This window comes from Barbatula barbatula, assembly GCF_947034865.1.
Source record: "Barbatula barbatula genome assembly, chromosome: 1".
In the NCBI taxonomy this organism is placed as follows: Eukaryota; Metazoa; Chordata; class Actinopteri; order Cypriniformes; family Nemacheilidae; genus Barbatula; species Barbatula barbatula.
Window position 1 is genome coordinate 30,560,588 of NC_136766.1, and position 11,735 is coordinate 30,572,322.

At 38.0% G+C, this 11,735-nt stretch overlaps 1 long non-coding RNA gene across 1 annotated transcript; it reads left to right on the plus strand.

The window, feature by feature from the left end:
• Positions 1 to 1,213: 1,213 nt before the first annotated feature.
• LOC306900721 lies at positions 1,214 to 4,861 on the plus strand. Its single transcript, XR_013787320.1, has 4 exons — positions 1,214 to 1,791; positions 3,512 to 3,576; positions 3,720 to 3,786; positions 4,565 to 4,861. It is a non-coding gene; the product is annotated as an uncharacterized lncRNA (long non-coding RNA).
• The last annotated feature ends 6,874 nt before the right edge of the window (positions 4,862 to 11,735 follow it).

Consider the following 11,735-nt stretch of genomic DNA (forward strand, 5'->3'; position numbering starts at 1 on the left):
AGATCTATAAAAATTATTATGAAATTTAGATTAATATTTAAAATGAACATGTAAAACCATTAGTAAAGAAAGAACTCTTTGTTTAGTTATAATATATTGATCTAATATAAACTATTTATTCTTTATTGTAGAGTCATGTGCTGAATCAAAGCCAGAGATTGTACACAAAGCTGTTGGGAGTTCCCTGCATCTAATGACGGATTATGCAAAAGTAAATCTTACTCACGTTAAGTGGAAATTCACTGAGACCTTTGCTGAGTATGATGAATCCAATTTCATCACAGTTAAATCAAAGTTTTTTGTTGGAAGGTTACACACTAATAAGACTGATATAAGTGTTACAGTTAAAAACCTTCAGCTCAATGATTCTGGAATCTTCAATATTATTCAACAAGGAAAAAAAGAACAATTTAAAGCAAAAGTAATTCAGCTACATGTGCATGGTAAGAGTAATATCTTGAATGTAATACGTTTAATGGCATTACAACAATAATCAGCAAATACTAAATCAATGCACAAACATTCAGAAGTTAAAAAGAAATAAAACAAGGTCATATTATAAAAATAATGATGTTTACATTAATAGCCATTTCATAGCGTCTTAATTTGTTTTCTGTTGGATTTTCTTGTAACAGATCCTATCGGAGATGTAAAGATTCAGAACAATGTAAGTTGGCTGCAGTCACAAAACATGTGTACATTTCATCTTCACTGTCTGGCGTTTGGCCGTGTGAATGTGAATGTGGATGCCTCCTTTCACTGGAGTGGCCATCAGGTGGGAAACGGATCACACCTGTCTTTCAATCTCACGGCAAAAGAGAGAGCCACATTTAACTGCACAGCCAGCAACATCATCAGCGTTAAGTATATTACTGAAACTGTGATGTGCAAAAAGGAAAATAGAACAAACGTGACATCAGGTGGGTTTGTTGGGGCTGAATTTACAAAACATTCTTAGGAAGAAAATCGAGGAATCCAAATTCTCGAAAACAAAAGCTGTTGTAAATATAATTCACAGCCTCACAGTTGTCTTAAACATCTTACGTTTTGAGATTTAATACATACATTTTTTTTCACATGTGTTTTTTTTTAATATTGAATTTCAATATTGATATACTGGTGATGAGGTCTAGAGTGCTTTTTAATTTTTTTCTGGGACAAAGCGACTCAAAACGGAGAGGGTCACAAATATAATGCAGTAGTAACACAAAAAGTATTGTGACAAATATAATACACATCACACGCTAATATATAGAGATAAGAATGCGAGGCACAAATAAATATAGTTTGTTGTATAGATGAATATATAAAGTTACCACACAAGCAGGTGAGTGTAATCTTAAAGAGCATATGTAATTTATTCTTACAAAAAACAATAAAACATTCTGACAAATCTTTTATTTTGTCTTAAGAGTTTTGTGAATCTGGCCCCATGTTTGTTATTGCATATAGAGATCTTAAGCATTAAATTGTTCATATAAATAAACATTGTATCATTCTAATTAATACATTCTAGCTTTAGTAAATAATTATTATAAATTAGCTGTTGTACTGGTAATCACTAGCTTTAGATCATTGAAACAAATATTGTGACAGTGTTTATAGGATATGGTATTGGTTATGATTATAATCTGGTGAAATTAAACATTGCAGGTATTCCTCAGGACTTGTTGCTCATTGCAGTTCGGACGGGAATTGTTGGTATTGTTATGATTATTGGAATTATAGGAGCTTGCTACTATCTGGGACGGGGTAGTGAGCATGGACAGAGGACCCAGGTGCAGACAGCAGGTAAGGAGTTAACAGACATGTATTAATACAAAGACAAAACAAAAACCCACAATGGGCTAACATAAAAAGGAACAAAGGAATAAAACATGACAGGAAAACAGGAACACGAACTAACTAACTAGACTAGACTAGACTAGACAACACTTGAAATAAATACAAATAACTAGACTCGCTGAACAAGACACGGTAACTCACCCACAACCACAATAAACCAACACAAGACAGAAGACACAAGGGCATTAAATAAGGGATTAAATCAAGAGGGGAACAGATGTTGGGCATGAAATCAAAGGAGACGAGAGTCGACATGTATAATCATGTCGGGGGAACCTGACTTTTTTCCTCTCTCCCATTCCGGTCGCTTGGAGTGCTCCCATCTCCGTTCTCTCGTCTCGTTGGTGCATACCCCCAGGGGACAGTCCGGTGAGGCTGGGAGACCCCCCATCCCGAGGGAGGGTGAGGGCTATGTAGTGAGGTAGGCGGGAGCGGGGATTCTAGGCGGGTGCATGAGTGATTACGAGCGTCATCTGTACGCACACCAGTCTCATATAACAGAGGAGATTGGGAGCATAAGAGAGCGAGCAACCGGACCGTCAGTAAGAGAGGTCCAGGCCTGGACTTTATGATATGGTTTGTGTGTGTCGCCGGCAGTCGCCTGTGAGGGGGCTGCATATTTACGTTTGATTTTATTAATTAAAAGTCTATTTTATGTTGGCCGGTTCCCATCTCCTTCCTTCCTTTTTATGGATCTTTGTTACAGGAACCTCCCTGAGATACGGGAACGAGTACTGCGTTCCTGGCCGTGCTACAATAGGTGCATAGGTGTCCGAAACGCCAAACGTGTGGCGGAACTCTCGGTTTCAGCCAGTATTGAAGGGGGCGCACCCGAAAGATGCCCTAACTTCAGCACTTGAGAAGCGGAAGCCATGAGGCCCAGCATTCTCTGAAACACATTAGGAATCTCTGGCTTCCCTCTCCGCTGGTTCCAATCCTACCTCTCCGGCAGATCATTCAAGGTGTCATGGAGGGGAAATGCCTTTTTTAACATTCGCAAGGTTAGACCCTATCTCACTGAGCATGCGGCACAACTCCTTGTCCAGACCCTGGTAATCGCAAGGTTGGACTACTGCAATGCTTTCCTAGCTGCTTCAGCTTCAGCTATTGCTCTTTGTAAGACATATTGCTTATTACTCCCCGAACTCTTTGTAAGTCGCTTTGGATAAAAGCGTCTGGTAAATGACTAAATGTAAACGTACAAGCTGATCCTGAGGACCCTACGGCGATGTATCTGCTTATATAGCCATAAGCCCCGCCCCTTTTGGTGAGTGCAATTGCCATTGGTCCGTGCAGCTTTGCTGCAATTGTTACTGCGCTATTGAAAACGCTTCAGTCATCGGAGAAAAGGAGTTTTCCCATAACGTCCTGCTACGTAGTACTCGTTCCCGTATCTCAGGGAACTGAGGTTACGTTAGTAACAGAGTACGTTTTAAACATTCTTACCAACATGTTAACCAACATTCTATTATCTTTTGTGTTCTGCAGTGGAAATAAGATTATACATGTTTGAAATTATTACAGCGTTTTCATTTTTGGGTGAGCTATCACATATAAAAGCCTTATAGACTTGGAACGATATGAGGTTAATGATGGCAGACATTAGGTATGTACTGTTCTTTTAGGATGGTTTAAGGTCTTTTCTCACAGTTTTTTATTCTTTTAGGTATAGGGGAGGGTGAGGCTGGAATTACAGTGTATGAAGATGTAAATCCTGAGTCTGTTAAAAAGGTGAAACAATTGAATTTCATCCCCTTTTTCCCACACATGAAAATATTAAAATGTGTCAAGTAAACCCTTGAAATAAACATTCGACATATTTAACATAAAGATACAAGGATTTATTTTGCTATCTAAATCTCGTTGTATTACAGAAGCGGTCAGAGAGTATGAGACATGGAATGTCTATTTATGAAATGGAGTGAAGTCACTCCAAACCTGGTGGGTATTCACACATATAAACAACATTATAGCAATCTGAATATAATGTTGATAATGATGATAATAAAATAATGAATCTCACAATTTGCCAATTAATTAAACAAATTAAATTATTTCTATCAATTTTACTGTAAGTGGCTTTAGAAATCTTATAACATTTGTAAATGCAATGTAATGCAGGAGCCATTGCAAATGTTGCTTGATTTCACATGTAAGAGTGTATAAAGGCCAAAGCCCTTTAACAGCAACTTTCCAGTTTGACTCAAGGCAGCTGATGTCACATTTCTACTTAACGTATTTCACCTCTTGTCAATCGCTCAGAATATAGTACATGCTACATTAAAGGAGTTGCCTTTTACATGGTGTTGAGCTAATTGGGTAATAAGCAAACCAGCATCACGTTTCTGAAACAGTGTTCCAAGTTTACAAGGATCCCCTTGTAGAATGCATTTACTAACTAAAAGTATCCTTATTTCCTTTGTTTTTCTGTTTTGTATGTTTCATATGTACTTTTGTTTACCGACCACAAACAGATTTATTTTGCTTTAGATGTTTCACTCTCTATTCACCTTCAGCTTATACAAAGTACATTACATTTAATTCCTTAGGAAAGAACAAAAGACTTTAAAGACTTTTTGGACATCTAAATGCTTTTAGAGCTTTTCATTTGTGGTTCTACAAAAAATAAGATTGCACAAAGGAAAAGTTGCAATCATAATTAAGTTGAAATGTGTTTCTTGCAATTTGATCTGATGTGACCCACCTGCTTCCCTTACAGACTCAAATACAAAATATACAAAATCAGCTTTGACCATCACCCAGCAGTCACACCCACCACTTCCTCTTCCTACCAAGTTGCTCTGTGAATTATACAGACACAGACTATTTATGCTTCTTTTTAAATTCCCATCTCTGGATCTGTTTCATTAGTCTTCATATGTATTATTGCATTAATATGATTGCTTTTAAATTCTGACTGAATCCTTGCATTTAAAGTATCTTAATATGTGTTCAAATATGTGTGCTTGGCTGAGTATGAAATAAAATCACTGTCAAAAATAAATGTACGTAACTGAAAGAATTTGTGTGTAATATTATTTTATTTGTGCGTAATTTAAAAAAATGTATGTAATTCAACTTTTTGTGAGACTTTTATTCCAAAATCTTCAGCCACAACAATTTACAAGTACGACATTTTGTTTTATTTGTTAGAGTACAACGTCAAATTCTATGACTATGACATTTTACAGACACAACCACAACTCCGTTACATGCACGAAGTGCGAATTACGAACACGAAGCACTGTGTGCGAAGAGACTGTCAAAAATACGTCATCAGGTCACAGGCATTACTATCCGAAGGAAGATTGATCGATTCCACGTAGTGCGCATGCACCCCCGCTTAAACAACTAGCGCCAAAATGACAGCTCAACAGCCAAGCGCTCACTCATCGCCTCAGGTAAGATTTTCTTTTAATTCGGACACGATTAACAGTTACTTATTTCTAGTAACAGAAAGGACTTTCGCCGAGTACGTTCATATTAATGAGTTATTTGATTTACAGGGACCGTTGATGACGCACCTGCTAGAACGCCTTAGGTTATGAATTAGTGCAGTTTTAGATGGCCATCAGCTGAATTTAGACTACTTTCAGTATGTTGTCAATCAAGAAGTGTTTATTTTGTCATCTGCCTCCAGTATTTGTGACGTGCCAAATTATATTTTGGATACCCTAATGGATCTACAATGAAAAATTCATTCAGTTCTTTACATTTACATTTATTCATTTGGCAGACGCTTTTATCCAAAGCGATTTACAAGTAGTTTTTTTATACAGTGGCACATTACTGCAGAGCAATCAGGGGTAAGGTGCCTTGCTCAAGGGCCCTTCAGTCATGACCTGCTGGCACTGAGATTAGAACCGGCAACCTTCTGATCACAAGCCCAACGCTCTAACCATTAGGCCACAGCTGACTCAAGAGATGGTCCCAGTTCTTACGAGGCAATGTGGTGGTGGACGAGGTCGACCTAAGTTTATTGTTTCCGTGGAAATGCTGTCCCGGCTCATCGAGATGTCTCTACCAGTTTCTTGTATTGCAAACCTTTTAGGAGTGAGCCAGTCAACAATCTTCCGCCGAATGCGTGACTTGGGTTTATCTGTAAAAACAACGTATAGCACCATGTCTGACAATGAATTGGATAATACCATTTTGTCCATCAAAAGAAGACTACCAAATGCTGGATATAGAATGGTAAAAGGTTGCCTGCAAGCAGACGGACATAGAGTTCAATGGAACCGTATAAAAGAATCCATGCACAGTGGATGCCCCTGGAATTTTGGAAAGGATGACACAGCTGGGGTGCATTGTTAGAAGGTCATATTTTGTCCAAAGTCCATTGTCCTTAGTCAATATTGACACAAACCACAAGCTCATAAGGTATTGTCAGCCTATATAATTTTATGTACCAAAAGTGCAATATTATTTCAAACATGGTTTTACTTTCAAGGTATAACATCATCATATTCGGTGGTATAGATGGGTTCTCACGAAAGGTGAACACGTTTATTTTCAACCCAGTGGGATGCATGTAGATCGATAAATAAAATATAAATATCTATCTATGTTTGAATGTATGGAATATAATCCTTTTTTTGCATAGATCATGTACTTGGAACCAGCAACAAACAACCGTTCAAACACTGCCCTGTCATTCTTTCTGCAGTCTGTGCAAAAGCATTTCTGGCCTTCAAGGTAAGAGAAAATAGTTTTCCTGCTCCTCACTTTCTTGTTTAGTTAAACGTGTATTTCTATTTTCTTAACATAATGGGGAGGTTTCCCTTAAAATATCTTAAAATATGTCCGTGTGATTGATTTGTCTCAAAATGTACACCAGTTATGTTTTTTGTAAAGTATGTTTTTGAAAACTACTTAAATATTCTAATGAACCAAGGTCTAGTCCTGGTTTAAGATGATCTCAGTCAAGGAAACCACTCTAAGGCAGTCATGTAGATTTAACTTCTCTCTCCATCCCTTCATTTTTGGGTCCGGGCTGATGAAGGTGTGGAAAATGTCGCAATTGCAGAAACCATGTTTAATGTGACAGGGTCCGGAAGAGGAAGCTTCATTTCTGGGAAAAGCGTACATAACCAAAGGTTATATTAAATGCAGATTTATTGTAAATTTTAATGAGTTAGGATGTCACACTTTCTGTTTAATTTATTGTTAACTAGTACATTTTGTATTCTCTAGAATCGAACGACTGTGGCGAGATGTCTGGGTCAGTGTAACCCAGCTGTATTACGAAATACTTCACAGCCTTGAGGAAGATGGCTTGTTGGACTTGTTGGATTCCCTTCATGTGTTCTGTGCACATTACGTGTTCCTCCCACGTCTGGAGCGTGACCTCCACACTTTTTCTGAAGGCTGGGACAATCATCCATTACAGTCTGAAAGTGGGCTCACCCCTAACCAGCTGTGGATAATGGGACACATGCACAACTCATCTGGTGACGATGAAGAGAATTTGCAGGTTTGTTTTTTTCTCTTTGCATCATTCAAAAACATAATTTGACAGTATGACTCGAGCATAAAGTATTTTTTTATTTCATTTAAGAATTTGGAACTGTTTGGAACAGACTGGGAAGCATTCGATAGTGTGACAGATGATGATGTTGGAGTTCAAGTTCCAGAAATTGAGTGCCCACTCACTCCTGCTCTGATGGAAACAGTAAAATACATGTTTAATCCTCTTGCCACATCTGACTGTTATGGCAGAGATATTTATATATATTTGGTTCAATATTTTGAAAGTCTTTAAAATACGCAAACAGCTGTGTGAGACCATTTTAAATGTTTATTTAACAATTTGTGTACATGTTAACAACTGTGACTGTAATGAATGGAAGTAATTTCTAATTTAACATTTTAAAAAACGAATTGAATTTGAATTACTTTATTAACATGAAGATACTCTTGTCAAATACTGCTTTTGCGCCAATAAACATTTTACAAATTGAATTTGTAAATGAAATGTCACAACACTTTAACGTTAAAACATTAACATGAAAAATCTCGTGTCACATACTCTCCAAGAAACAGTATACTGTTTTTTTCAAAAAAAGTGACTCAAAGAGAAGCTGAACATTGATTTCAACAAAGACATTTTAAACATTATCAAATGACTCGCCATATTTTATAGCCATTCCCATAACGCTTTTAAACTCATTCAGTGTTTTCAGGTGAGCTGTGGGAAATGTAATTGTGCGAGTACATGCGCTTACAGTTGGAAAACACATGGTAGGAAGTGCATCGTGACCGGCACCTGAGCTGAGCCTGCATGAGCGGCCCTAGAAGGAGATTGTCGCGGTTATCGGGTGATACGACTCAACGCCATACGTCTGGATTTCGGCCGGACAGTCCGGATTTTAAGCCACCGCGTCCGGGGCAGCCTCAAACCGGACACTCATTTGTACTCGTTTTTGGAGTTGTCCTGAATCGGCCTAAACAAAACCCGCTTTAGAACATTTATTGGGACGCAGCAGCATTGCGTCTGACGCCGTAAGATCTCCGGTCAAACAAATGATTGGCTGAAAGAGGTGTCAAATAAATATCTGATATATCATTGGTTAATAACGTAAACAAGCTTCCACGACGTGGAAGTGGAGTCCACGTGCTGGCTTCGTCACATCATAACGGTAACTTGCTGAAACCTCATTTAATCTGGAATGGACAAAAGAGCACAACTTTATATACAACTTTTCATGGATGTCGCTGTGAAGTGGACGTTTGTAGTCAAGGGACATGCGACATGCCAGCACAGAAAAACAAAAGTAACCGACGAGCTGCAGGTACATCTTCCCTTAAGCTTAGGTCAAATATTCATTGCCAGACAATTTTTGAAAAAACAGAGTAGGCGATATGATGCACAAAATTGTATTGTAGTTGCGAGTACACCAGAGTCCTATGCAGTTATTCTTGCCTCACTTAATGCTGCAAAGTGTCCTCCTTTTTGGTGTTATGGAAATGGCCACTATTACGTTGTCAGAAAAGGTGAGTTTGTGATGTATAACAAACGAACGATCATCATCATCAAGTTTTGTGAAATGAATTAAAATCTTCATAAATCCAGGCTGAGTTTGCCACGTTTAGCCTAAATAATAAGACAGATAGCTTGCAGACAAGCAGCCTGCTACTATTTTTTTGGTAGGTAGGCATTAGTTAAAACTAAGCTACATGTCTGCTGAAAGTTAGTTTCTCACATTTCGTTTTAGTAAGAAGAATGAATGATGGAAGCAATGCATCACATTAATTATTTTATTCTAAATGGTTAAATGCCTAAATCCTATCACTATTTTGGATAATGTTTGAAGCCAAGATGCCCACTGAAGAGAGGCGGATTCAGGAGAGATATTTCAGGGAGTTATGTTTTTCAGTGATTGAGTGCTGTATTTCAGTGTTTTACTTCTTTATATATATTTTTTAATAAAGACCCTGTTATTCTCAGTCCTTCATATAGCCTGTGAGTTTTTTTGGGGGGGGGGGATTGCCCTTTTTTCAGGTCAGAGCAACTGCCCCTCAAAATTCCTGTGCACGTCCCTGCTGGGGAGAATAGGCTTATGTCTCTGGCCAGTCATCCATTGCATAACTTTACCAGCAGTCATTTTTTCACCTTCACCTTCTTAAAAAAAGGAGAAAAAACTTTGTGGAATGAAAACTAGACTAACAGGACTAAGTATGTTGTGCTATTATAATATACATACCACAATCTTCAATTTCCTGTAGGAAGTCCTGGAGAAAGTTCATTACATTGATTTCTTAGCTGTATTTCACAGAACCCTTCTCACTGAAGACGGGGTGGGAATTTTACAGAATGAAGGCTGCATCAACCTTAAATAAGAGATTGTGTTAGCATTTCTGCATGTCACACTTAAGATGCCCCTTTATGGAGACACCATCAGAACAAAAATGGCTTACCCGGTCATCTTTTTCCCCTGGTACAAACAGTGTCTGGCATAGGTCTGGATGCATTCCTGTTACGGTACGGTTTGTGACTGGGTTTTTCCCTACTTTCGATGACGTCATGACTCTTTTACTCTGTGTCTGAGTTGATTGCTAGGTGCGCACCTGCGGGTCATTGTACACCTGCATCTCGTTGGACTTGATGCTGATCCTTTAAGAGGACGCTGAAGTGGAGCAGAGGGAAGAGAGGAGAGACCAGCAAACAAGCTCTCGTTTATTGTCCTCTTTTGTTTAAGTTACCGTCCTTGTTAATGCTTGTCGCCTTTATATTTGTGAAGTATCCGTTTGTTTTTATTTGTATTGGTAGTTGATATTTGTCTTACTTATTTTGCTTATTTGTTTAGATACGTGTTTTTTGCGTGTATTGAGTTTAAAATAAATGTTGACGCAGCGCACTTAAGTTTCATGTGTCTTTTTATGTTATGTAACCCTTACGTAGCCATCTTTAAAGAGGGGTTCGTAACAATTCCCATGACCTTCTGAAGATCATAGAGCTGTAGGCCTTTTCGAAGCTGCTCTAGCATTGGAACTCTCATAGTGGAATGTAGAACAATGGCCCTAGAAGGAATATTTGTGGTTGTCATTTAAACCATTAACTCCATTAATTTAGTAGAAACTCATTAAAAAAATGTATGAATTAATTTAACTCCTTTTGATGTACTATCCATGTGTTCAACTATGTATCCATATGAAAAAGGTTCACCGTTTCTGTACTTTTTAGAGAATAAAAAGTATAGTGCACCTGATGATGTTGCTTTTCATGTCAACGGACACATTTCCAGTGTGTCCACAGCCTACAATCTCATCAATAAGCTCACTCATGTCATCTGTTGAGTTACAGTTTTTCTCAATCGATTTGGTACATTTCTCCAAACTCAGGTAACAGCTCTCAAAACAGTTAACACTGCAAACTAAACACGCTATTATGCTGGCAAAACCGTTAAGTTGTCACTGCACGATGAAACACAGCATTTTATTCTAATGCATTTATTAAAATTCAATATTAACATCAAAACTAAAAGTGTGTTCTCTGTTGATTTTATAACAAATTCAGCTGAAGATATACAAAGAAATGAAAATACATGTTTTCCATTAAGTTCTTTAATGAGGAGTTCAGCTGTATAACAATAAGTTGTCACCCAACACACACAAAAATATATATATTATGCAAATAAGTACATAGGGAAATAACAAATAAAGTGATAATGTACTGCATTCATTTGAATCAATTATTTTATTGATCATGCCTTTCAATTACATCTGGCCAGAGAATTTCATCAACATCACAGAAAATATTTTCACGAGTCATGCATCGTGGGAAAAAACGCCTTGAATGCTGTATCCATCCTTGAGATGCTTGTGCCCCAATATCTCCACAGGCCTCTTCCATCGCTTGAAGACTTACTTGGTTGTAAGGGTTGCGATCATGTAATTTCCATCTCCAATAGGAGAAGAATTCCTCAATTGGATTCAGGAAAGGAGAATATGGTGGAAGAAACACCATCCTGAATTGTGGGTGATTCTCAAACCACTCTCGCACTAGTGCTGAATGGTGGAATTGGACATTGTCCCAAACAACTACAAAATTCCGCACCATTTGCTCCTGATCACCCTGCGGAAAGAGGATTTCATTGAGGAGGTTTAAAAAATGTAGGAGCCTTGCTGTGTTGTATGGTCCCAAGACAGCATTGTGTGCCACAACACCAGTTGTAGAAATTGCTGCACAGAGAGTGATGTTGCCTCCTCGTTGTCCAGGGACATTGACTGTAGCACGATGGCCAATCACATTTCTCCCTCTTCTCCTTTTTTTGTGAAGATTGAAGCCTGCTTCATCAATATACAGGTACTCATAATGAGTTGCACTGCTATCTAACTCCAATATTCTCTAGAGTAAAAAGAACACAAGGTAAAATATGGTAAATTTGTGT